The sequence below is a fragment of the Chelonia mydas genome, chromosome 4 (genome assembly GCF_015237465.2).
Source record: "Chelonia mydas isolate rCheMyd1 chromosome 4, rCheMyd1.pri.v2, whole genome shotgun sequence".
NCBI classification, from domain to species: Eukaryota; Metazoa; Chordata; order Testudines; family Cheloniidae; genus Chelonia; species Chelonia mydas.
In genome coordinates this window covers 20,755,442-20,782,991 of record NC_057852.1, presented here as the reverse complement: position 1 = coordinate 20,782,991, position 27,550 = coordinate 20,755,442, and the positions used below count along the sequence as shown (strand labels likewise).

General features: G+C 42.5%; 1 protein-coding gene across 3 annotated transcripts in view; it reads left to right on the top strand.

Moving 5' to 3' along the window:
* Positions 1–27,550, top strand: part of MAPK10 (mitogen-activated protein kinase 10) — a 318,269-nt gene that overhangs the window by 12,089 nt on the left and 278,630 nt on the right. For all 3 annotated transcript variants that reach the window (XM_043545070.1, XM_043545075.1, XM_043545085.1), the window contains exons 2-3: positions 5,345–5,478; positions 5,549–5,653. The gene's annotated coding sequence lies outside the window, so the exon portion shown is untranslated. The remainder of the gene's footprint in view (positions 1–5,344; positions 5,479–5,548; positions 5,654–27,550) is intronic.

Below are 27,550 nucleotides of genomic sequence, written 5' to 3'. Positions count from 1 at the left end.
TTTGTTGTATCTCAGCTTTGGTAAAATCAAGAGGAAGACTGTTTCAGTTTCAAAATATAAATGGTTTAGATCTGGGTTTCTCAAACTTCATTGCACTGCCACCCCCTTCTGACAACAACGATTAGTACACAACCCCAGGCAGGTGTGTGCTGGATAATACACGACCAACATTGGCAGGTACGTAGTGGATAACTGTAGCCCACAAGCACCTAGTACTTCCGGCTGGTGCCTAGCAGTGCAGAAGAACTAAGAGCTGGCTCGTCTGTTCAGAAGCCAGACATTGTTGGGAGACCTCCTCAATTCCATGCTCAAGGAGGTTTGGATGAAAGGGACCTCTCGTTCTGACCCAGCAGCACACGTGCTCCCATCACCTTCCTCTTGTTCCCATAATAGCAGGTTTAATTTCTCCTTATGGTGATTCACAGTTGAATGTGAGCTTAGTGGGAACAGATTCCTCCTTAGAGAAAGATTCCATGCCCATTCACTTCTTGGGCCAAAAGGGGAGAAGCCATCATGGAGGAGTCCTGTTGAACTGTGACCTTGCATTCAATACACACCTCTAAGTACACATCGATTGATCTGGGCTTCAGACTGCCAGTGCTCAGGAGGGTTCTTCCTGAACAGTTGTAAGCAGTGTTTCCCTCCAAAGTCCTGCCATTTGGATCCATCTATGTTTTCTCTATCCTTATTCCCTCCTTTGCCAGTCCAGACATTTCCCATTCTTTCTTGAGCTTGGCTAAAAGATTCATGGCTAAACAGACCAGGTGCCAACACTGGCAAAAGCCACATTCCACAAAGAAATAGGAATTAAGAGATAAGGGTCTCTATATAGTATAAACTTTGTAAACATTAATAACTGTGGCCAAATCCAGAAAACTTCCTTTCAATAAAACCTCAGGAACTGGCTTTTGTCCACTTGTGCATGTAAAAGCAGTTAAAAGTGCCTGACACTCCTCCTATTAAAATCATGGTTAAAATCGAGGAAAAAAAATCTGGTCAACAATGATATTCTTCCCCGCCCCGCCACACACCTGTAAGTGCCTGCTCCAGAACTGAGACATGCCATCTCTTAGCTCGTAATACTTGTTAAAAGGCCAAATTAGAAACTTTCTGAGTAAATGTGACTTATAATAGAGATACTGGTATAACAAGCTTAACTCCCAGTGAGAATGGGGCTTCTAGCATAGATGGGTCGTCATGGTTTGAAGCTTCACACAGGTTTAGGATAATAATAAACTACGCACAATGGTGATGTGAAAACTGGGAGTAACCCAGAGGTAATTGAAAAGGAAAAGATAAATGAGACTTTCAGAAAGTTTTATAATAGGACCTTGTGTTCTTTTCAATTTTCTTCGAGGAACCAAAGCATTTCTTCACATAACTATCTCCACTTATCAAGAGGCAAAAGGTTAGCTTTAGCAACTACATCTACAGAAAAGGACATTCCAGCTGTGGCAGTTTCTCTGAATAGTGGTAAAATATAGAGGGCTAGCTCTTACAGCCCACAATGCATGTTAGTCAATGTCTTAGCTAGTAAATTGGAGAAGATGCTGTTGAATCTCATAAAGACAAATATCTTACATTTATGTAGCATGTTTACAAACAGGAATCACTGCAGCCGTCTCTGAGGTAGAATATAATTGTGCAGGTTTTATTACTAATGGGATTGATGTAAAATTGCAGTGCTCAAGAAAATTGTTTTGGCCATGGAGCCTTTGTTGATTTCCTTTAATAGTGGAGCTCTTATCTTCAGCAGTGAAGGTGCCCAGACAATGTGTTTTTGATGCACTCTGTGCCGTGAAATGCTATGATCCCAATGTATGATAGGATGAATAGTGGGCTCAGGGTAATTGAGAAGAGCTCCTATAGGAGGAGGGCCCTGGCCAGTGAAGTTACAGGGAGACCAGGAAAAATTTCTGTAGGCGATTGAGTAACTCATGACAGAAAAGTTCAGTTCAGCTTCTGAAGAATGTTTGTGCCTGTATATTCCTTCTACCATCTCTTCAGTTTAGAGAGCACCATATGCACTAATGATGCATATTTTGCAAGTTAATGTGCACTAGCTTGTAAGTATTATGAAATTTGCTGAATGAGTTCAAGATACTGATCCGAGTACTGTGCCTAAAATTTGAAAAGTGGATTGCAACAAGAACCGAAATCCTTAATATCAAATGTGTGGTTATACTAGGAATTAAGCAAAAAGCATAGTAACTGAAGTGTCAAAACTCTTTTTTTAAAAAAAAAAACAAAAAATGAGTTGTGATTTTTATGGTTAGGGCTGCTTAGTACTTTCCATTCTAAGATCCTGTTTTTTCTGTTGCTAATGTTGCTAAACTTTAACTCTTCAGGCTGGAATTTTCCATGGTGGATGAAAGTTTTAGCTAAATGGGTTCAGCCATTTCTGAGAAAAGGGTTAATAAAGTGTGGTGTTTTACCCGTGTCAAAAAGTTGTTACAACTATTTCACTGAGAAGCTTTAGTACTTCCATGTTTTGGCATAGGGGCTTGATATTTAGAACACACATTGCTGTAGTGTCAGGAATGTGCACCTTTTTGCTTCCCCTTCATCTAAATTTAGTCAAGTCATGAGCCTCTGAAAACTGCTATTTCTACATGCTCAGTAGAGGCTTGTTAGCAGAGCTTGGCATCTAAATTCTCTGACAATTCCGTCTGTGCTGAGCATGCTCCATCCCCTTACAGCTTCTCTGTGTTGGCCAGGCTGTACATGCACAATCCTCACAGAGTAAATGACTCTGCTCCTTCCCAGGTGCTGCAAGGGCTGAGAAGAATATTGTGTGCAATTGCTCCTCTTGGCTGCTGAGGTGCCAGGCACCAGAAATGAGTGCAAGGAGACTGTCTTCCTGTGCTTTCAATATCTCCTCTACTGGCACTCAAGATAAATCTACACAGCCTGCAGCAGGCTATAGAACTGCCCATGAGGAAATTAATAATTGTGTATTCCATACACAGTTTGGATCATGTGCAGTAAATAATGCATCAGGGGACACATTGATGCAGATAAAAAGAAAGATTAAATAACTACTCATTCAGTGCAAATAATGGACAATTATCACTAAATGAGGTAGGGATCCTGTGGAAAAAATGGTCTGAGTTCATGTATTAAAGACTGCATCGTAATTCATATGCACCAGAGGCTGAATTAAGGTTGTACAGGCAACCTTAATTCTGGCATCTCTTAATTTTGGAGTGCTTGATTTTGCAACCTTAACAGTCTTAATAGAGTGTGTGTGTGTTTTTAATGTAGTGTGAATTAATAGGGATAAATCCATCTCTATATCCTCCCTCTTCTGAATTGTGCTGTGAGGTTTGTGCCCAAAGTTCAGAGTCCAAGCTAAACTGCCTATTAAAGTGCTTTGTGGTCCTCCAGACTGAAATGTGCTCTATAAATGCAAATTGTTTTATTTTTAACTATTCTTCTACTGTCAAAGCCTCCATGTTGTATAATACAATTAGAAAAATCTTGCTTGAGAGGGCAAGGTTTATTCCTATAGGCCCCAGTTTAGCACATGATCAAGTGCCACTGAAGTTAATTGGACTTAAGTGCTTTGCTGAGTTGAGGCCATATACAAGTTTAATTAAGCAGGCACGGAACTTGAAGTATGTGAGCAGTCTCATTGACTTCAGTGGTCCTAATCACATGCTTGATTACTTGATGTGCTTAATTACCTGCCTGAATCAGGAACTCAGGTAAACTATTACTATTTACATTGCTGTAGTGGGCAGATGACCCAGAATACTAGGAGCTGTATAAAGAAGAATCAATGGTCCTTCCTCTGAAGCTTGTAAACTCTTATCTGTATTTTTATGAGGGTGGGGAACAGGGATTTTTCCCATTTTTGGGATGGGTAACCGCCTTGTAAAAAGCAGATATCTTGGATATTCATTTAGTTCTTTTTAATATCAAAAGTGATCTCATCCTATTATACCCTCTGTATTGTAGCCTCAAAACAGTAAGATGCTTCAATCCTGTGGTGCATCCAGTGTTCACTGACAAATAGTGATGATAATACAATAAAATTCACCTGCAGCTACCATAAAAGCAGTGAGAGACTTAAGGTATGTCTACTCTGCAGTGTAGGCTGCTGAGCTCAGGTTGGAGCCCGGGCTCGAGGACCCTGCAAGGTGGCAGGGTCGCAGAGCTGGGGCTGCATCCAGCAGTCTGCACTGCAATGAAACAGCCCGAGTCAGTCAACCGGCATGGGCCAGCCAGGGGTTTTTAGTTGCAGCGTAGACATACCTTTAGGGTGTCAGGTAAAATCATGTAATGGAGTCAAAGAACTGAAGAAGAAATGTCCTTTCTTTCCAGTTCTGAGGACTACCAGGGTTTCTGCCATGTATGGACACTCAGCTTGCTGAGTTAATCTGGAAATTACTAGTGGCTGCACTCACTTAACACTCTATTATTTTCATTGACCACTTCCCTTTATGGCCTTGTTAACTTTGTAAGTGTTCCATCTGCAGAAGATCTCAATCCCCCTTGCATGCTAAACTGCTTCTAAGGAAAAAATAGTGTCTGGAGCTGTTTCTAGGAGGAAAAGTGCATTTCCCGCGTAGTGTGCAGTAAGGGCCTGCTCCAAAGGCCACTGAAGTAAGAGTCCATTGATGGGGTCAGGCCCTAACTAACTTAGATTTTTCTATCCATTTGCAAGCAATCTGCTCCTTTTGAACTGTTAACAGGATTTTTAAAAAAAAAAAAATCTGCAGTTGCCTAATTCCAATGAAACTATAAATCTTTTGGGCATGTAACGTTGCAACACTTACAATGGAAATGAATACATATTTCATACTTTAGAATTTAAAGTAGGAGACTAATCTCACACTTTGTTTTAACACTCTTAATTCTGTATGCAGAATTCTCCTCTTAATGGAAAAATAAGTTGAGTTTGAAGCATTTCACTGTACAGTCCTTCCTATCCTGTCAGTGCAGAGTGAATTCCACTGAGCAATATTACAGTTCCTATAATGCAGAAGGAATTTTGAAGAGCCATGTGGTGAGCTGACCATGCTTAGGCAGGAAAGGAGAAAATTCTCTGCAAAGAGAGCCAGGCGGATGACCTACCCTGCCCCACAGAACCAGCTGTGCTTTCCAATTAAGGAAGCAGTTTCTATCTGGGTTCAGGAATGCACATACTGAAGCCTGAAAAGGAAGCACCTCTTTGTATTTGTCCAGGGACAAGTAGGAGGTGTTTTTTGCTTACTAGCTGGGAGCTGAGCTGAGACTTGGAGGTCCTGGAACAAGGGGTAAGAGGACTGAAATGAGACTCTTGGCTAAGTCTTTTTGTTTTATTTCTCTCTTTTACTTTAATTGCCATCTGCTGATGAAGCCTGTGGAAGGTCTGGACTGGAGACTTGAGAGCCAGGGAAGCTGGGCTATGTTGCAAGTAGTCCTGAGGAAAGAATTAAGTGGATGTTTGAAGCTGAAGCAGATGGGCCATGGTCACACTGCCAGAGTCTTGCTGTAAGTGCCTGTAGTATAGGAAGGTACAGGCTTCCCTGTGCCTCAGCTTTGACTGATGTTTTCTGTTTAGATGGCTGCATACCCTGGAAGGCGAGGAGTAAGCCAACGTACCAGCAGGAGGAGACTGTGGACCTGCAAGGGAAACTGAGGCATAGTTGTACCTCTTAATGGAGAGGTAAGATGACTCTATACAACCAGTAAAGGATAATAGCAAAAAAACGCAATAAAACCCAAAGCCCCAAAGCTCATGACTAGCTCACACGCCGAGTACACACACCTTGGGAACAAACTAGTGCTCTGCTTAACGTATTGGGGACTGTGGGAATATGTTGTTCTAAAATATTCATTTGTCTGGCTATCAGAAAAATACTATCACTTAAAATGAGGGTTAGTACAATTCATTATGAATGATTTTCTGGATGTCGTGTATGTAAAATGTGGCATTTATCTGAAAATATCTAAGCTTTTTTGGACATTTATGAGAAATCATGGCTCTCTGCTCTGCACATGAGATTTCTATTCATCAAAAGTCTTTCTGATGTTTTTCATTCTACTGACAAGATGAAGACCTCCTGTAAAGTTATTCTCTCTTGAACATACGGTTGTCAGAAGGTGTATTTTGCTGCTGCTGTTGTTAAATAAGTAAAATATAAGTATTTGTATGTAGTGAACTTGACACACAATGTCTCCAATACTCTACAGACAGTCAAAGTAAAACTCAAGAGAGAAGGAAACCTGAGAACTGAAGAGAGTGTGAGCCACAGTATTGGTGGGATCAATGGAGGGGCAAGTGAAGGAATGCCCACTAACAATAAGGCCAAAATAGCAGAAAATAACAACCCTGTTTTTTTGAAACTTTCATAAGTGTTCTAAGTTGGATTCTCTGACGTGGGGAAACTGGTGGGTGCTGGGGATGTCATGGAGCCACTTTTTGGAGTGAGAAAGTAGTTTGCTCTAGCTCAGGGGTGGGCAAACTATATGGCCCGCTGGCTGGATCCAGCCACCCCGGGGTGCCCTGGGCCCTGCGCTGCTCCCGGAAGCAGCCGGCACCACATCCCTGGGGTGGAGATGGGGGGCAGAAGGCTCCATGTGCTGCCTTCGCCTGCAGGCACTACCACCCATAGCTCCCATTGCCTGGGAACGGGGAACCGCAGAGCTGCCACACCAGAGCTGCTCCAGGTAAGCAGCGCTGGGCCGGAGCCTGCACTCCTTGCCATGAGCCCCCTCCTGCACCACAGCCCCTTGCCCTGAGCCCCTTCCTGCACACCACACCTCCTCCCACACCCTGCACTCCCTCCCTCCCGCACCCCAACCCCCTGCCCCAGCCCTACATTCATGGCCCTGCATGCAATTTCCCCATCCAGATGTGGCTCTCGGGCCATAGTTTGCCCAACCCTGAGCTAAAGCAAACTACTCTCTCGCTCCAAAAAGTGGCTCCATGACATCCCCAGCACCCATTAGCTTCATTGGCTTCCCCACATGTCAGAGAATCCAACAAGGACAAGAAGCAATGGGCTTCAATTGCAGCAAGGCTGGCTTCGATTGGACATTAGGAAAAACTTCCTGTCAGGGTAATAAAGCATTAGAACAAATTGCCTAGGTAGGTTGTAGAATCTGACATGGGAGGTTTTTAAGAATAGGTTAGCTAGACCGTTCCCGATGGGTTTGTCTATTACTTCGTCCTCCCTTGTGCAGGGGACTGGACTAGTTGACCTATCGAAGTCCCTTCCAGTCCTGCACTTTCTTGAATCTGTGATCAGAGGAAAATAGGTCATTAACAGTCTTCATATTCTGGAAAACAAATCTAGACTGAAAAGGATCCTGGGAGTTCTGATATGCAAAACAGTGGCTGTCAACAAACTCTGGCTGCAGACAGGGAGGTGGGATGATATATACATATGGCTTGGTGTGTCAGGTGGGCTCTTGATTTGTTGTTGTTGGTTTTAAACACACTTGGTTTTTGCAGGGGACATTGCAGAAATGAGTCCTGAGGAGCATTTCAATGAGGCAATGCTTGAAACTTGCCAAAGGGGCAGTATGGAGGAAAGCATGTCGGTGGTTTTGTGGCCTGCACTAATGGAACAAAAAAGGGTTTGGGAAGTATGAAAGTAGGGAAAGCCAAAATGGAGAAAGGCGCTGCATGATTTAGGATCTCAAAAGCAAGGGCAAAAAGCTTGCACTTCATGCTGAGTGCCACGAGGTGGCTGGCATGATAGCTGAGGTGTGGCTTATGATAGCAGCATTTTTAACAGATGGAATGGGGTGAAGTTAGTATCAAAAGGGTGTGAGTGGAGGCATTTGCTGGATTTGTGGTAGGAGATGAGTGCCATTGGGACAGGAAGGAAGGGGGAATATTTTTTTTCACATCCTGGATGTGGGGCGGTTGAGAAGGAAAGGGAGAACTTGGAGGTGGCCACTTGTTACAAGCTTGCATGGCAGTAAGGATGGTGCTACTGTGAACAGTAAATGAGACAAGGCTAGCAAAAAGGATTTGGGATGCAAGTTCATGAGCTCATTTTTAATTGAGCTTGATATGATGGCGAGACAGATTTCCAGAATGGAGAAATAATTCTGAGTGTAGTAGTTAAATTAATTCAGATGAAGTCACCCAAGGATAAGATGTGGAGGGAGCCAAGCCGGAGGGATTCCAATGAAGAGGAGACAGGGAGAGGAGGGGAGAAGCTGAAAAGATGGTGAAAGAAAAGCTGCAGAGGTAGGAGAACTCAACTGTGGTATCATGGAAGCCAGTGGCACACAGGATGTCAAGCAGGAGGAAGCAATCAACCATATCAAAGGCAGCACAAAGATTTAGGAGTCGAGGAGGATGGAATTTAGGCTTTGAGGCATAGTTCAGTTGAGACTTCAGTGATGGTAGCCTTCATGGAATGGAGAAGGTAGATACTGGATTGGAATTTATCCATGAATGAGTCGGGGGTAAGGAAGTTAATACAGTGGCTTTTGATGGCCTGCTTTAACCTTATAGGGAGAGTTGAACTGATGGATAAGGATGAGGGTGAGAGTTATGTATGACTTACCATTATTTTAAAATAAAATTTATCAAAGCTTTATTCTGATAACTGGGAATGTGTGTCTCTAGAAAGTGAAGTTCTGCTATACATTAATGCACACACATTATGTCTACAATAGCAACAAAAAAATCAGCTTCTTTCTCTTTTTTTTTTTTTAAAGTCTTTGAAGAATGGAAGTCTTTTTTTTAATTTTATGATTTGCTTTAGAATGATAACTTGCAATATTCAAAAGCTCATTTTAATTAAGGATTTGTATCTCATTATACACATGTGGAATTTGCATTTGAATCTGCATCACCACTCTTCAACAGACTGGGGGAGACGGGGGGAAGCAATGGATTTGTATTTGGTTCTCTGACAGATTATTCCTGCTGTACCTATAGTGTTCTGAGGAAAATTCATTTCCTCCTCTCACCCCAGGGGAAAGGGATAACAAATCTAATGCTAGAGAAAGTACATAATACGACATGAAACTAAGAGTAATATACTGGAAGTAGCAAAATAGAAATAATGAGGCAATAAGAATGAAAGCTAAAATAGCTAATGAGAGATACAGGGTCAAATTCTGCAGTCCTTGTGCTGGAGGTGGGGGTCAGACACAACTCCCACTGATTTACCTGGAAGCTTTGCCTCACTTGCCTTGAATGAGGCTGCAGAAAGACTGGGTATCATTAACGCAGTGCAGAAATACGTAACACCACCAAGAACTGCCACCAGGTGACAGTGTTTCAGAATATTGTTATTTTGTCAGAACTCAGAGTTGATACTTTAATCTTGCAAAGATTTTTACAAAAAAAACTCAAGTGTTTAATCTTTTGCAACTGACTTTTCATTAGTGCAGACTGTCTTCTGTCAGTCTTTTTGCATCAGCACTATGTTGTCCAATTTGGGCACAATATTTCACACTATACGATAAGGGTGGTCATGAAACTTTGAAGGGCTGCTTTTTGCATTGCATTCTGAATGTCGAGCCTGAAACTGGGATCGATGGTTGAATTTACATGGTATTAATTCTGGATCCCTGTTTGCCTGAGTTTGTACTATGTGCTTGGGAAGGTCTGCGGAAGTCATTTTGATCCCTCCATCCTCTGTTCAAAATCTATCTTCTGGCCGTGCTGCTTTGATCATGTTAAATTAAACCTGGATGTTAAGACGGCATCTTTAAAAATTATCTTAAATAAATAAAAATGGAAACACTTACTAGCATAGGTGATTTTAAAGCTTACAAGGTCCTGATTCTACGTTGAGCTGGTGGATCCCTGTGCCCATGCACAAGCCTACTGAGGTCAAGTCAAACAATGACCTAAGAGGAGTTCTGTGTGGATACAGGGGCCCGCATATGTAAGCGGGGGAATAGTCCCGCTATTGTAGGGAACTTTTCTGGCTTCTGTGCTACCCCAGTGAAGTGGGCTAGTGAAAGGATCTGAGTTCTCGCTCCCACTTCCTTTACCCAGTGGCCTCCCTGCCCTTGAGGACTCCCCTTCCACTCTCCTGTCTGGCAGAGTCCTCATAACCCCAACAAGGCTGGGCCCAGGATTCCTGGGGGGCTCCTGCTGAGGTCACCTAGGACAGGGGCTAGGGTGTCCCCACTCTGGGGTACTCTCTCTGCACTAGGCACTTCTCTGACCCACTGATCATTACAATTTGAAGCAAATGCAAGTTATTTAATCAACAATTGATTTTAAAAAGAATAAGGAAAAATGGGAAAGGTTAAAGGAAACACCTCAACCCCCTCTGTGGCAGGGAACATCACAAACAGTGTCTCTGGAACGTCAGGGCAGTTCAGTCTGTTCCTTGTAAGTCCCAGGCCTCCTTCTCAGGCTCTGGCTGTGCTGCAGGGATGCTGTGGGTTGGACACTCGCTCTGGTGGTGGCCACATGCTCTCAGGCTCTAAGTGGCAGGGCCCTTCTTCCCAGCGTTGCCCTGCCCTGTCAGGTTTCAGAGTAACAGCCGTGTTAGTCTGTATGCGCAAAAAGAAAAGGAGTACTTGTGGCACCTTAGAGACTAACCAATTTATTTGAGCATGAGCTTTCGTGAGCTACAGCTCACTTCATCAGATGCATACTGTGGAAACTGCAGAAGACATTATATACACAGAGACCATGAAACAATACCTCCTCCCACCCCACTCTCCTGCTGGTAATAGCTTATCTAAAGTGATCATCAAGTTGGGCCCTGTCAGGGTTACCAATCCCTCTCTGAGTCTGGCCTGCAGAGCCCCCTGGCTGAGGCGTCTGCCTGTGCTGGGCCTGCTGCCCAGGGTCCCCCCTCGCTCTCCCCAGCTGCTCATGACACCAGGCTCCGGACTTCTCCAGCCCCAGCTCCACTGTGCCTCAGCAGGGCTGCTGCTCTGCTTCCAGCTCCCTGGGCTGCTTCTCTGGCTCTGGTTGCTACAGCTCTGCTCCCAGGACAGGTCTGCTCTGCAGGTTGCTTCTGTGACTCTGCTCCCAGCACTGACCTGCTTCATGGGCTGCTTTTCTGGCCCCTCTAGCTCTCCTCCCAGAGCAAGTCTGCTCTCCCTGGGCTGTGCCCCTGGCTTTGGGGCTGCAGCTCTGCTCCCAGCACGGGGTCTGGGCTGCTTTTGTGGTCCCTCTGCATCTGGCAGAGCTCTGCTCCCCAACTCGGCTTGGGCCCCTGCTTTCTCCTTAGTTCGGCCCCATTCTGTCTGACCCAGGCAATTCCAGCTCACACGGAGGATGGGACCTCCCTGGCCTCCTGACTCCCTGATTAGCCTGCCCACCCTGTCATTCAGGCTGACCTGGAGCATTGGCCTCTCCCCATTGCTCCTCGGGACTGGTAGTCTCAGAGTCCTGATTCCCCATCGACCCTTCCCCCTTTTAGTACTGGGAGCTAGCAACTAAAACACCCCTGCTGAATATTAGTAAGGGGGCAACAATCCCCTTACACATACACAGAGCCTGATCCAGCCATATGGACAGAATCTGATCTCAGTCGTAGTCAAAATTATCCATAGAAAGTATTGGTATAGCCTGCAATTCTGCAAACACTTACATGGGTGCAACTTACTTGACATGAGTTAAAGCTACACATGTGCATTTGGTTAAAGTAATGGTGTGTGAAATGCAACACTTCATGTCTGTTGTGGCTGACGAGGACTGTATATATGGAAATGCAATCTCCTTATCAAATAGCAACAAATTAAAGGTTGTGATACAAACTGATCAAAGCAAAAATTAACAAATTTAATCCTCCCAGAGGAGGACTGCTCTCAAAGTCTTAACTTCAGATTTTTCTTTATTGCATTTTGTAATTTCTCTCTCCCTCTCTCTCAAAAGCCTTAGTTCCCAGACAGCATCTGGTTTTCAGAAAACCTGTATTTCTTGACTGTGCCAGCTGTAAAACAGAGTTAAGTTACTCACTCAAGGCCAGTGGCTCAGAAGCAGGCTCCCCCTCCTTTGCTCGGACCATTAGATGACAGGCTCTTGCAGATTTTTGTCCCTTTTTTTGCGCTACATCATTTCTAGGCATGCTAGGAGGCAGTTTAGGTTTGCAACTTGACCATCTTTGGAAACGTTACATTCGGATTCCATATTCCTCTTTCACTTATCAATCAGTTGCTCTGTTGAGCAACTTAAAAACAAAAAACAAATGCCAAAGACACTATTATGTACTTCCCCTTCTGACCTAGCAACCTTAAGAAAACCAACCAACCTTGGGCCAGATTCTTAGCTGGTATACATGGTTATAGTTACCTTCCTCTCAATGGAACCGTGCTGGTTTATACTAGCTGAGGGTGTAGACTATTACTTCTTACGAGTTGTTTGTTCCATTTCTGATGGTATCCATCTATTGTAAGTGATTAAAGGGGGAGAAGTGAGAATGGGGGAGAGGGAACACTCGGTCTCATTCATTTCAGCTTCCCATGAGCAAACTTTGTGTGTGTGTGGGTGCGGGGGAGGGAGGAGAGACATCAGAGCTTACAATATGAGGACAAAACTGATAGTGTAGGGGGAGAAATATTTTCAACCAATTGAGTTGGAATTGCGAACAAACAAGAACAAAAACTATTTTAAAAACAGTGGTATGGCCTGGGCCCTCCATTCCCCTCTTAATCCTTTATGAAATCACTTGCTAATTCTTATCTCACGAGGCACGTATTATATTGACAAACGATAGTCAATGGTTTTACAATGCCTACCAGAACACACAAGTCCCAAATACATATAACATGCCTCGGATATATGACTCTTATATTTAGTTTTGAAAACCAATAAAATAACACTTTTTTTTTCTATTTGCATTCTTGTTTTTTTTGTGGGAAATATATAAGGTTATACAATTATTGGTCTGTATTGCAGTAGCACCTCAGAGCCCAAGTCTTGGGGACCCCCTGGTGCTAGGTGCTATGCAGACACACTTATTCCAAAGAACAGGAGACTCATGCTGATCATTTTTGAAAATCTGGCCACAACTGTGTTTGCATAAGTATTGAACTCTAGAGCCGGTTTAAAAAGGGGAAGTTTGTCTCTTCTGAATGTCTGAATCACAGCCTCTCAAATGCTTTACATTAGCTCTGCTGAGCCCCTAAAAATCTCATTCAAGTCAGTGGGAGTTAACTGGGTGCTCAACAGTCCTGAAAATCTGGCCATGAAGCACTATCCAGTAATTTCCTCTTATGTACAGTATTAATTATATACTCCAGGATGAAGATTGGTGGTAATTAATAAATTGTCTGGAATAGGGTAGGTGATTTAGAGGCCTCATTCAATGCCCCTTGAACTCAACACAGTTATTTCTGTGGGATCAGCTGTTTTAAAGAACAAATGAAAGATGGTCCGTGCCCCCAAAGGATTTGCAGTCTAAGTTTAAACCAACTGATGGAACACATGAGCAACAACCAAGGAGAAGGGAGAAAGCCAGGGGGTGTGTCCATGAATTTACACAGTTATTCAGGTTTGCTGCTGTACGTACAACTGCTGTTTCAATGTTTTTAAGCTGGAGGGGATATTTCAGATGGAACAGGAGAGAGAAATGGATAAATATGAGGTTGGAAAGAATGGCACAAAATGGTGGTGTGACAGAGTTCTGGGAGCTAGCATTTGAGCCAGCACTCTGATCACTGTGGCACTAATTAGCCCCCCCCATGAGAGTGGTCTGATGGGATGCAGTTATCTCATCAGGCTGGGAGTGCTAGAGGCTTAATTTGCTCACCAGCGAAGACTGATCAGGGTGGGAAGAGCTAGGTAGCTGATCCCAGATTCAGAGAGCTCTCACAGAAGGGAGACCGTCCCCACTCAGGTCCTGCAGAGAGGGCCAGTGATGCAAGTAATAGTATTTATGCATGGAACCTTAAAGGTTTTGGTGGAGGGAACTTAAATATAATTCACAGGGTGGACACCTTGCCAGTGGAGTATGAGTGGTTTCTGTGATGTGAAAGGCAGAGGTGGAGCACTGCCCTGCTACAGTGGGACTGGAGGCTAGGATTAGGAGACTAAGGGAGAGCAGTAGAGCCAGACTTAGACTGAGGTCATCAGCAACTAGGAAGATGGAAAGCTAAATCGGAGATCTGTGGTGAGCTGGAGATGAGTTGTCACCTTGTTAATGTGCCTGTTATAGTATGTGTTATGTGGAGGTGTTAATCGTGCTTATCCTCGTATGGTGTTGGTGCTCTTTTGTTTGTTCTGTAGTGTAAATTGAAATTTCTAGTAAGCAGGTTACCCATATGACTTAAGTGTTTGTACGCGATGTTAACTACAACGTATCTTATTCTTTTATTTACATAGCTAAATATTTAGATGTGCCTTGAATGTAGTTTTTTAGCCTATTTCAATAAGGATCATGACACTACACCATAGACACATGGTCATAGGTCTCTCATGATGATTAAACAGGGAAATCTATATATCAAAGTAGTGCTTGTTAACCAAAACCAATCTCCTGTCCAGATGTCTGTCTTTTCTCCATTAAATGATGTCTCACAGGAAATTAAGTCAGGTTCTTCAATTTCCTTTCACCAGGTAAAAATATGTAACTTTGCATACCCAACTGTCTAATACCAGCAGCACTGAATCAGATAGAGGTACCGCTTAACAATTCTAAACTCTCAGAGGGGAAAGGTGAATATAAGAAGCTGCTGCCATGTGAAAAATTCATTTCAGCCTTGAGTGGAATGCTCTGAAAATCAATATATACAGTCTACTGGTAAAGGAACACATGGCTGTTTTACAAAGCTGCTTTTGTGAGTCTGTGATGGAAATGAATTTCCATATAGTAGATACCAAGTGAATGGGCTTTGAACATTAGATAAACTTCATGATCCATCCGTTTCTCCTGACACACTTACATTTCCATTTTACTTTTTAGACTTGCTGCATAAATTGTGGTATCCTCCCCAAATATCAAATGCATACTTTCTCTGCTAACCTCCAGAAGTTTTTTTGAGGAGGAATTTTAAAGGCAAAATGGAATCTGCCATAGAAAATGTACACTGCAGCTTATCTTCCAGCACAAAATATTTCATACTTCACTCAGAAATTGATTAGAAACAGTGTTTTTAAGACAAAGCAAAAAATCCTAAGAAGTCTCTAAAATTTCTAGGCATTTACTAGAAATAAAATATTCTCAGGGACAGAGTGTAGTGTCATTAGAATTCAGTGTTTGTGCTGTCCCTATAGCATTAGAAGGCAAATCCTTGACCAGCCATCTCCACAGAAAGGAGTCCTCAGCAGTACCCTGTGCCTTCAGAATCTGCAGGCACAGATGGTTCCTTAGGTTCTGCGAGGACAGCTTTTCTGTGTAAGGGGCCAATTAATACTGATGTGACGATCCAACTGCTTTCTATCAGGAAAAATCCATAAATCTGCCTAGTTTGAGTCCAGTACGTAGCTACTGGGTCGCTGGAGATGATCTCTAGGGAGACTGTGCCTCTCTGATATCTCTGATGCAAATAGGAGGGGGTTCTTTTTTGCAATACGTTGCCCAAGACAGAAACCCTCTTTTGACAGTTCTGTTTCAGACAGAGGAGAGCTGGTGTGAGAAGAGTCAAACGTGGATAAATAATCTCCTCTCAGGAGCAACTGGAGGAAAGGAAGAGATCATGGCAGCACCTCTTCTCCCCACTTTCTTTCTCACATTGCCATAAAGTGACAATCTTCCTTTACATTCTTCTCTTCTTCCCTTTTTTGAAGGAATAATCCAGACTTAGTTCCTTCTCTCTTCTTCCTCCTGTGTGCTGGAACTGCACAGTGGCTATTGCAGCATTAGGAATGTATAAGGGTTTTCTGTCACTTTCTGACACATAGACAGGGCCAAATTCTGTCCTTAGCATGGTCTAAGTACTTCTGAAAGAACCTGGCTAAGTTAAGTCATAGATAATTCTACTTGTAGCTTACAGTACATATTTTATATATTTATCTGTAGGCTCATGTGGAACTGCATATTTACTAAAATACATCCTTTAGAAATGTAAAGTAATAAACTCATTTTAATTAATGCAAATTGGAGTCGCAATAATAAAGAAGACTCAAATAATTGGTGTAACTGATTTGTGGGGGGGGTGGTGGAAAATGAGTGGAGTTTTCTTAATGTGGAAAAAGGAAATCACAGAACTTTCCCTGTGTGAGAAATCCTAAGGTACTTATTCTGTTTTTACTGATGGTACTTTGGCAAAACTCGTATTACTTTCTGAGAGCATCTTGAGTTAGGAGCTCTGGATATGATCCTGTTAAGTGCAGGCTTATAAACAAAACTAAAATTTGCACACTTGAATACACTGCAACAAATCAAGACTTTGGTGTAGATAATACTTCCAATTATAGTGGCTTAATCAGACTACTCTAAAGTCACATTAGTCCTTTATTAGACCTGTGCAACTGGCAGTCGTATTGCTTCTTTGATTCCAATTAATATATTGGAATTTCCTTGTATCAGAGTTCACTATAAGCATGTTCCACTGTGGTGGAGGTGACTGTGGGCAATAAACAAATTACTTCTGAGCAGACCGATACATATTACAATGCTCTAAACATTTATGTTTGGGAACTAAAGGTACGTCTCTGTGGGAAGAGTTTTTATATAATGTGAGATGTACTTTGGCGTATCTTGGCAAACAGTGAACCCTTCTCCTCTAACTTTTTCAATCTTCCCTACTGAGGAGGAGGCTGAACACTTTGCTCAGTAATAGATATTCCTTTCCTATTAGGAAAGGGAAATAAAGGCATTTAAAAAAAAAAAGTGAAGTATGGCTTTAAAGTTTAATGATCACTGAAGTTTGTCTTAACAGTAAAGCATTTGCAGTAATTAATAAATATTCAGGATGGTTTCCTGAGGAGAGAAGTACAATGAATGCTGCTTTATTGTGTGAGCAGCCGGGTCAGATTGGGGCTGTTGAGGTTTCTGAAAAATCTGGTTCATGCTGCACATAGAGTATCTTCATGCAGGTGTTAATGTAGTTACTGCCATACTGTAACATTATTCCTATCCTTGCATATTTCCCCCCGATGGTTTACATCCAGCGTGGCCCTAACAGCCTTCCTGCACAGTACTGTCATGGTTTTATTTGTGGTAAGGCATTCTTTTCATTAAAAAAAAAAAAAAAAAAAAAGATACTCGATTGGGATTCATTCCCTGGCCCTGCTACAGGCTTCCTATGTGTTCTTGGGGAAAGTCACTTGATCTGTGCCCCAATTACCCATCTGTAACATGGAAATAATAATAATATCTGGGGTGCTGAGGTATTAATGGGACAAGGAGGCAAATAAGAGGGGCCACTGATGACCATCTCTTAGGCCAACGGGGATTAGGTTGAACTGGTTTAGTGGCTTTCATTCCCACTTTCTAGTCTCCTGGAGGTTTCTCTGTTGTGTAATTTGAGGCACTTCCTTCATGAAGCAGTCTCTCTAGAACATTCTTGCTCCTTGACAGCCTAGAGTGAGATCAGGACAAAAACTGAACCAGGCTTTCCCACATGGGTCTTCAGATCACTGCCACCTAAATCAGTGTCCCTGCTCCTTGGAATGTATTTGGATCATTGTTCACGATTATGTTCCATGTTCATGAGCGGTCAGTTTTTGCGTATCAGCGTCCCATATTTCCACACTTTCTTCACTGGCTTGTTTTCAAAGTGAACTAATAAGTGGGTTCAGAGGAAGAGGGCATGGGACAGATTCCCAAGCTCTGATTTAATTGTGTCATCTGGCACCCCTTTTCTCCTCCCACTCCAAACGTGTTCCTTTTACTTTCTCTGATAACATATGGCCAGTGCGAGACTGCATATGGGTAGATAAGATTACATCATAATTATTTAATCTGGTGCAACTTCATAGAACGTGACACAGTGCAGAAGACCAGATAAACATCCCCTACAGTTCACAAAACTAGCTCTAGTCATAAAACAAGACATAGAAAGATTAAAAGTCAGGTTTCAGAATAGCAGCCATGTTAGTGTGTATCCGCAAAAAGAAAAGGAGTACTTGTGGCACCTTAGAGACTAAACAAATTTATTTGAGCATAAGCTTTCGTGAGCTACAGCTCACTTCAAAAATAAATCTGTTTAGTCTCTAAGGCGCCACAAGTACTCCTTTTTCTTTTTTTAGAAAGATTAAAGGATCTGAATAGTATCAAATTACAGGAACACACCTACAGTACAAGTAACATGCTGTGACCATTCAGTCTTGAGGTTGCTATAGGCAAAATTTTCCTTTGACACACTTGTGTTCAGGTAGTGAAAAAGCAGAGTTTAAAACGTATTAAAATCCTGAGCGCCTCTCTGAGCCACCCGTATGTTGAATAGTATTGCTCTCCTTGAGGAGTCACGTTGATCTGCCATTTTTCATCGAGACTACTCAATGAGAATCCCCTATTGACTAGTTGTAGCTGTACAAACAGGGTGTTGGAGGGGCCAGGATCTTGGTCTGCATGTTTACCTTACTGGAGTTGGGTGTGAAACAGGCTGAAACAGAATAATACACTGAGCTAATTAAGAAGATTTTCAACAGCCAGGGCATAGCAAGCCTAGTGAACCTGACAAATAGGTGAGTTTGGAGGATTATGGAGGAGGAGTGAGATTAACAAGAGAAGAGCAGGATAGACAAAAATGTCCTGGCTTCTGAGCAGTCTAAGGATTTTTTTTGGGGGGGGAGAAAAAATGAATGTGTGCAGACCAAGGTAGTCCTCCCTGCTCGGATTTATTCACAGTATGTTGTTCATGGCTCCTGTTCTAGTTGAACAGAGGTGTCTAAAACAGTAGAAACAGTAGCAACTTTTATATGAGTGCAACACCATTTCTAGAACTCCAGCAAAACAAAGCTCCGAGTTAAAGGTTCCTCGCAACCAAGCTCCTTTCCTGGGTTCTACTTGACAGACTGTTCCTCACTGCTCCAAGCCTGCATTAGACACCCTAATTAAATCAGTTTATTATAGGCATCACGTGAATTACTACTCAGACATTGTGTCCAGCTGAAGGTCACACCTGATCGGAGTCATCTTGTTAGACAAGGATACATTATAACCTGTTACACTAGAGAGGAACTTCTGGTTGAACTGGTAAATGAGCCAGTTTGATAAAATTTATTTTAGTGCCTCAAAGTAGTTTCATTGCAAAATGGTGGTATGTAAAAATGGCCCCACAGATCTATTCCCTGTGCATATGTAGTCATAACCATTGACTTCAGTGACCAAAACATGTTTTGTTTTTGTTTTTTGTTTTTTTTAAAACTTTTTATTCCAGTTAGTGCTGTAAAGCCATGATAGCTCTGGGAGAGGAAGATTAGATTCTGTTTCTTCTTCTGCATCATCAGAGTGGTTTACTAGTTGCCAGACTGATATCTTTACTCATGACGAATAGCACCTTTTTTGCCTTGAATTGGGCTTTTTGTGGACCAAGACACTACTCTGTGCAAGTACATGTGATGGAAGTTAACCCTTTGCCCTAATGATAGGGCCAATCAGTTATACCTGACTGAATGGACTTGCACAGATGTCAATGAAGGTGTAACTTGAGGACAGTGGAGTTGACAGCTTTAATTTTGCCTGAGTAACTATTTATTACAGGTGATGATGCATGAGAAGACTCTCGGGTCTTGTGCTGAGAGCGCAGGGCTGGAAGTTAAATTTATATTTTTTCACTTCTGAACAGAGCGTGCGTGCTCACGCTCTCTCTATTTTACTAAAACAATAAATAGGGAACCTCATGATATTTTTGGAGTGACTTTTCAGAGCAGGGCTACATACTTTGAGTGGTTTTAGATCAGCTCATTCAGACAGTGGTAATGTTGCTCTTCACTTTTAACCTTTTTCTGGAAATTTTATCTCAGAAAAATACTTGAACAGAACTGTCATCTCAATCCAATATGAAGATTATCTACAATGTGTGGAAAGAATACTGACTGAATTGAACCAGTTCTTCTCTTTAAAATCGAGTGGCTGAGTTTTCCATGAGATAAGGACCACCATTGTCCTCAGTGAAGAACAGCTATCTCTGAGGATCCCATCTACGGTCGCTCGTACAAAGTAGCGTATTGTGGCCAGCAACCAAAACTTTCGTCGTCAACCCTGAAGGCTTGACTCTTCAAAAATCATTATAAAACCAAATTTATTTTTTTTTATTGCTTTGAAATAAAGGCTTCTAGGGGACCTGGGATCTGATAAACACAGCTATTTGGCACCTCTTTTGAATGATCTCTTGCTTTCCCTTGTCTGTCAGTTTCGTTCTGCCCCATTGCTGTGATAGTTGTGGCCGGCCAGGATTGTTAAGCTGTACCCAAAAGAAGAAGAAAGGGTCTTGTCTGGTGCCATGTAGAGCAGGAACCACACTCAATCATTCCATTGCCCTGTGGTATGAGAATGACAAACCCAAATAGCATTCTGTTGAAGAGCACCTCAGCAATAGTTGAAATGAACAGGAGTGGGATGATGTGTGGTGGTGTGTGTTTTTAAAATACCTGAAGGTATATAACTAAGTATTCTTTTATAGGAGTGTGTATAGTCTCCTATGAAGCCCAGTTAGTGTGGTGGTTACTATTGATTTTAATGACAGGTTTCAGAGTAACAGCCGTGTTAGTCTGTATTCGTAAAAAGAAAAGGAGTACTTGTGGCACCTTAGAGACTAACCAGTTTATTTGAGCATGAGCTTTCGTGAGCTACAGCTCACTTCATCGGATGCATAGCATATCGTGGAAACTGCAGAAGACATTATATACACACAGAGACCATGAAACAAAACTTCCTCCCACCCCACTCCCCCGCTGGCAACAGCTTATCTAAAGTGATCATCAAGTAGAGCCATTTCCAGCACAAATCCAGGTTTTCTCACCCTTTCCCCCCCCCCCCCACACACACACATACAAACTCACTCTCCTGCTGGCAACAGCCCATCCCCCTTTGAAACCCCTCTTTATAATGCGCATGATAATCAAGGTGGGTCACCTCCAGCACTAATCCAGGTTTTCTCACCCCCCCCCCCCACACCCCCCTCCAAAAACCACACACACAAACTCATTCTCCTGCTGGCAACAGCTCATCTTACAATGTGCACAGCAATAATCCAAGTTTAACCAGAACGTCTTGGGGGGGGGGGGTTTGCAGGAAAAAAACAAGGGGAGACAGGCTACCTTGCATAATGACTTAGCCACTCCCAGTCTCTATTCAAGCCCAAATTAATAGTATCCAATTTGCAAATGAATTCCAATTCAGCAGTTTCTCGCTGGAGTCTGGATTTGAAGTTTTTTTGCTTTAAGATAGCGACCCTCATGTCTGTGATTGCGTGACCAGAGAGATTGAAGTGTTCTCCGACTGGTTTATGAATGTTATAATTCTTGACATCTGATTTGTGTCCATTTATTCTTTTACGTAGAGACTGTCCAGTTTGACCAATGTACATGGCAGAGGGGCATTGCTGGCACATGATGGCATATATCACATTGGTGGATGTGCAGGTGAACGAGCCTCTGATAGTGTGGCTGATGTTGTTAGGCCCTGTGATGGTGTCCCCTGAATAGATATGTGGGCACAGTTGGCAACGGGCTTTGTTGCAAGGATAGGTTCCTGGGCTAGTGGTTCTGTTGTGTGGTATGTGGTTGTTGGTGAGTATTCGCTTCAGGTTGGGGGGCTGTCTGTAGGCAAGGACTGGCCTTTCTCCCAAGATTTGTGAGAGTGTTGGGTCATCCTTCAGGATAGGTTGTAGATCCTTAATAATGCGTTGGAGGGGTTTTAGTTGGGGGCTGAAGGTGACGGCTAGTGGCGTTCTGTTATTTTCTTTGTTAGGCCTGTCCTGTAGTAGGTGACTTCTGGGAACTCTTCTGGCTCTATCAATCTGTTTCTTCACTTCCGCAGGTGGGTATTGTAGTTGTAAGAATGCTTGATAGAGATCTTGTAGGTGTTTGTCTCTGTCTGAGGGGTTGGAGCAAATGCGGTTGTATCGCAGAGCTTGGCTGTAGACGATGGATCGTGTGGTGTGGTCAGGGTGAAAGCTGGAGGCATGTAGGTAGGAATAGCTCTTTATGGGTAAGTGGTCAAAGTACTCCACAATTATCATCAATAAAACCATGACAGTCTTCTGATTACCCATCAGACCAACAATTCATTCATTAGAAGCTTTTCAGTCAACATCATTATCTGGTAAAGACCCTATGGGCTGACTTGAATAGAAAAGGAGTTCAAGGCATGGTTCACAAAGCAGTAAAGATCTGCAATCCTGCCTCTTTGATGTGGAAGAGTCTCAGTCAATGTGCTCTTAACCAAATGAACCATCCTCTACAGGTATACATCCTGTACTGAATAGCAGTCAGAGGTGTCCCACAGCAAAAATCCTTTCTGCTTTCCCTCTAACCTGCTTTAACTAAATCCCAGACCTATGACAATGCACTAAATAGTCTTTGATAGTTAAACTTGCCTGCTCTGCTCTATCAGCTATATGCCTGCAGGCAACAAAAGGGGAGGTGCCGATGCAGAGAGGAAGAAGGTGAGCTGATGCTACATTGTGCAAATTTCTCGTGTTGGACTCTGCTCAGCTTTACATCAAGGGCTGCTACACCATTGGTGGTGGTAGTATATAATTAAAGGTTATGGGCAAAGATCCTTGGCTGAGGTAAAGTAACTTCCATGGGGCTGTACTGATTTACAGCAGCTGAGGATCGGTGCTCATTTTGTTCAGAGTGAAATCTGGGGCTGGTAGGTAACCATTCTACTGCTCCCTTCCCATGTAACTCCTCAGAATTAGGGTTAAATGTTTGAGGGAGATATTCACTCCCCCACTTTCAATGTCTGTTTTCTCTGGGCTTCCTGCTGATGAGTCTGAGCACTGACTAATTAAAAGCTAGCTGGTCAAGTTCTCCGCCAGCTTGCAAATCAACTTTGTGGTGTTTACATAAAACCCTGTTTGTTTGTTCTTTTTACAATTAAAGGCAGCACATTTAAATCTGTCAATTTATTCTAGGGTAAATATGTATGCCTGATTTACCACCTCTATATCATTAATTACTTTTATACACCTCTATTATATCCCTTCTTATTTGATTCCTCTTTAAACTAAATGGTAGAGTTCTAATCTTTTCAGTCTCTCATCCTTTAGAAGTCTTTCCATGTCTCTAGTTGTTTTTTGTCACCAATCTCTGGGCCCCTTCTATTTCTGGTATGTCTCTTTTGAGATGAGGTAACCAGACCAGAACATATGCTTCTTCATTCTTCACTGACCTAAATAATGTTGCAGAAAATTTTGCTGATAACCTCTCTCTAGCTCTTGTTCCAAATCATTATAGGTAGGGCTGGTACCACTGCCTATTTTGAAGGTTGCCTGAGACTGTCTATTATAAGACTGTGTTATAATAACTTTATAAAGACTTTTTAACCATTTAGGCTGAAGTTTTCCATGCCAGGCGTTTGCTTTGCACTGATTTTTGTGTGTGTGTGAGTGAGAGAGAGAAATTCTAGCAGTCTTTTCTTTGGAAATTTCTAGCACCCCCATGTTTTTGAGGAGGGAGTTGACATTTGGCAGGGGATGGCCTTTGTGTTAGGGATGTGGCTTGCTCTTCACATGAAAATCTGCCCAAATTTGGTAGTTAAAAGCCTTTGAAAAAACATGTTTTGCGCATGCTCAGTTGAGACTTGCTAGAGTCTAAGTGCTAAAATCTTCAGATTCTGTCCTCACTAAGCATGCTTGAGCACCTGAATTCTTAATGCTGACCAGACAGTATGTGCCATCCCCACAGAGTAAGTGACCATGCTCGCTCCACTCACAGCTCCTATGTGTGTCTATGTCCTACTCCTATCTCCTATGTCCTACTACAGGACAGGCCTAACAAAGAAAATAACAGAACGCCACTAGCCGTCACCTACAGCCCCCAACTAAAACCCCTCCAACGCATTATTAAGGATCTACAACCTATCCTGAAGGATGACCCAACACTCTCACAAATCTTGGGAGAAAGGCCAGTCCTTGCCTACAGACAGCCCCCCAACCTGAAGCGAATACTCACCAACAACCACATACCACACAACAGAACCACTAGCCCAGGAACCTATCCTTGCAACAAAGCCCGTTGCCAACTGTGCCCACATATCTATTCAGGGGACACCATCACAGGGCCTAACAACATCAGCCACACTATCAGAGGCTCGTTCACCTGCACATCCACCAATGTGATATATGCCATCATGTGCCAGCAATGCCCCTCTGCCATGTACATTGGTCAAACTGGACAGTCTCTACGTAAAAGAATAAATGGACACAAATCAGATGTCAAGAATTATAACATTCATAAACCAGTCGGAGAACACTTCAATCTCTCTGGTCACGCAATCACAGACATGAGGGTCGCTATCTTAAAGCAAAAAAACTTCAAATCCAGACTCCAGCGAGAAACTGCTGAATTGGAATTCATTTGCAAATTGGATACTATTAATTTGGGCTTGAATAGAGACTGGGAGTGGCTAAGTCATTATGCAAGGTAGCCTGTCTCCCCTTGTTTTTTTCCTGCAACCCCCCCCCCCCCCAAGACGTTCTGGTTAAACTTGGATTATTGCTGTGCACATTGTAAGATGAGCTGTTGCCAGCAGGAGAATGAGTTTGTGTGTGTGGTTTTTGGAGGGGGGTGTGGGGGGGGGGTGAGAAAACCTGGATTAGTGCTGGAGGTGACCCACCTTGATTATCATGCGCATTATAAAGAGGGGTTTCAAAGGGGGATGGGCTGTTGCCAGCAGGAGAGTGAGTTTGTATGTGTGTGTGGGGGGGGGGGGGGGAGGGGGGGAAAGGGTGAGAAAACCTGGATTTGTGCTGGAAATGGCTCTACTTGATGATCACTTTAGATAAGCTGTTGCCAGCGGGGGAGTGGGGTGGGAGGAAGTTTTGTTTCATGGTCTCTGTGTGTATATAATGTCTTCTGCAGTTTCCACGATATGCTATGCATCCGATGAAGTGAGCTGTAGCTCACGAAAGCTCATGCTCAAATAAACTGGTTAGTCTCTAAGGTGCCACAAGTACTCCTTTTCTTTTTATGTGTGAACAGACAGTGCAAAAAAATTAGTATGTGATTCATGAAGTTAGAGATTGTATCCTAATCCATATGCAGAAAGGGGCCAAATTTGCAACCTTAATGCTGGCATTTCCTATCTGTTGAATGCTTGACTTTGCAACCATAATGTTCTTTTAACATTTTCTCTGTGTAACTAAATATACTAAACAAATACTGCTTTTATTATGGATCTGTGGTTCTCCTCACTGTTACCCTTTTGGCTATGTTTAATTACCACTCCAGTTTATCTGATACATACCAGAGAGTCTTATTTTAGGAATTCCCAGGATCACTTCAAGTATCTTATAATATTTGGTGCCCTGAAGCAGAAAGACTACATATCTTGGTCAGCAGCTCGGCTGCTTCATTCTTAAATTCCTTCAAGTCTTTGGTGAATATATTTGAGACTGATGACTTCTTGCTATCCCTGTCTTTTCTGCTGACTTGTGTGACGTTGAGCAAGTCATTTAACCTCTGTGCTTCATTTCTTTCCCCTATCAAAAAAAGTATACCTATACCTACCTTTTGTAAAGAGCTTTGAGTTCCTCAGTGAAAATTATGTTGTCATGGTGAAGCATTGAGTACTGGCCATTGCTGGAGGCAGGATCCCAACATAGACTGACTGATATGAGCTGATTCACTGAATCTTAAGTCTAACATTTCTAAGACTGTTGTGCCACCAGTACATAACCTATTCCCCTCCATTTTACCCTGATAGTCTCTGTTCTCTTTGAAGTTTTCCTTTTTGCTTGAAAAGGATGAGAACAGATTTTAAAAACAAGCTGCCTGTCTTTCCTTCACTCTTACCAGCCATTGCTGTCTGGTGTTTTGCCTGTGATCATGAATATTCTTCTGTGCAACTGTCAACGCTGCTTAGTGCCCACCCGAGGAGAACATTTCTACTGCCATGAAGTCTTCCTTCCACTGTCCAGTTTATCTGCCCTAAAGACTCAGAGCCAATGCTGGCAAATTGGAATGACTGGAGTGAAACATGAGATATTGAAGGCATGACAGCTAGTTTCTCTCATCCTGTGAACATTCTTCACTCTGAGCCCAAAGAAGCCCCTGAAACCATTGCCAACCTTTTGTGGATCACAGTGCTTCACATCCTGTCTAATTGATTGGAAGCTCAGGCATCAGCAGAATCGATAAGAGAAGGACATGGAGGGGAAACACATCCACCCTTCTGAGTACTACAGAACAGACTTTTCTTGCCTGTTAGAAGTTCAGTCCCTCAGGATTATGGGGTCACCTCTCCTTGCTGCTGTGTGAATGAAATATCATTTATTCATATTTTTGAAGTGGGATACTAATGTGATTTAGAACAAAATTTAAACTAATGCAAACTGGCTCCACAGAACTTGAAATGTTGGATTGAATCCTGTTTCTAATGAGTGAAGTAACGGTAGCTTTGCCGCTGGCATTTGCTAGCGTTATGTATGGCCTTAAGAGTGTTAAAAGAGTGGGCTCTTGCCCTGCAACTTCAGGGCAAAGGCAGTTAAGAACAGTTTTTAAAACATGTCAACAAAACTGACAAATTGCTATCCATCTTATCTATTTGTATTACAACAGCACCAATAGGCCCCAATCAGGATCAAACCCCCGTTTGCTGCTGTTCAACATCAATGTGTTAGGTGCTGTGCAAACACTTATTAAAAAGATAATCCCTCCCCCCCCCCCCCCGCCTCAGAAAGCTAACATTCAAATGATCTATCACTGTAAGGGAAGATTCAAGTAGAAATCAATATTGCATTATGCAAATTTGAAATTATTACGTGCAGTCCTTGAGCTTCTTGCAAGTTATATACGTGTCTGTCTGTCTGTCCTAAGTTTAGGAATGCAGGGTATAGAACGTTGAATTAAACATTTTATTTTTTAAATCTTTTTTTTTTTTTTTTTATTTAAAGGGAGACTGACTTGGCGGTTAACAATACCGCATTGGTGGCTAATACAACACTTATACAGTGCATTCTGTTTAAGAACTTAGTGTTTATGACTGTAGGTATCTGTGGTAACTAATTTTTATATTTGGAATAAGTTTCTGGGGTAGTGGCAGTTACTTTGAAGCTGTAAATTTTGAGGCTTTTTGTTTACTGTGTCCACTGTATATTGCTTTCCATCTTTTAAAACAGTTTACAGACATGAACTATCTGATATTAATTCTCTCAATACCCCTGTTTAAGTGGTGGAAATAGAGACAGGGAGCCAGATCCTCAGCTGGAGTAAATTGGTGTATTTCTGCTATTCCAGTTATAGAAGCTGAGGATCTGGCCCAGAGAGCTTAAGTGCCTTGTCCAAGAGTGCACAGTTGCGATTAGATCTTGGTTCTTGGTATCTGCTCAGCCCCTTGAACCACATATTCCTTCACTTTGAGACTTGTTTAAAGCTATTTTGTCTGTCTTGCCTCATGAGAGGGTTCAACCCATCCACTAGGTATCTCTGTTTTGAAAAAAAAAAACCTCTTGGGTTATGGATAGAGTAGTGCAAATCAAGTGGTGTTACTAGCAGCCTTGCTGAGTTTTACAATTCTAGGATTGAATCTTAAGTTTCATTTAAAATTTAAATTATGCAGGCTAT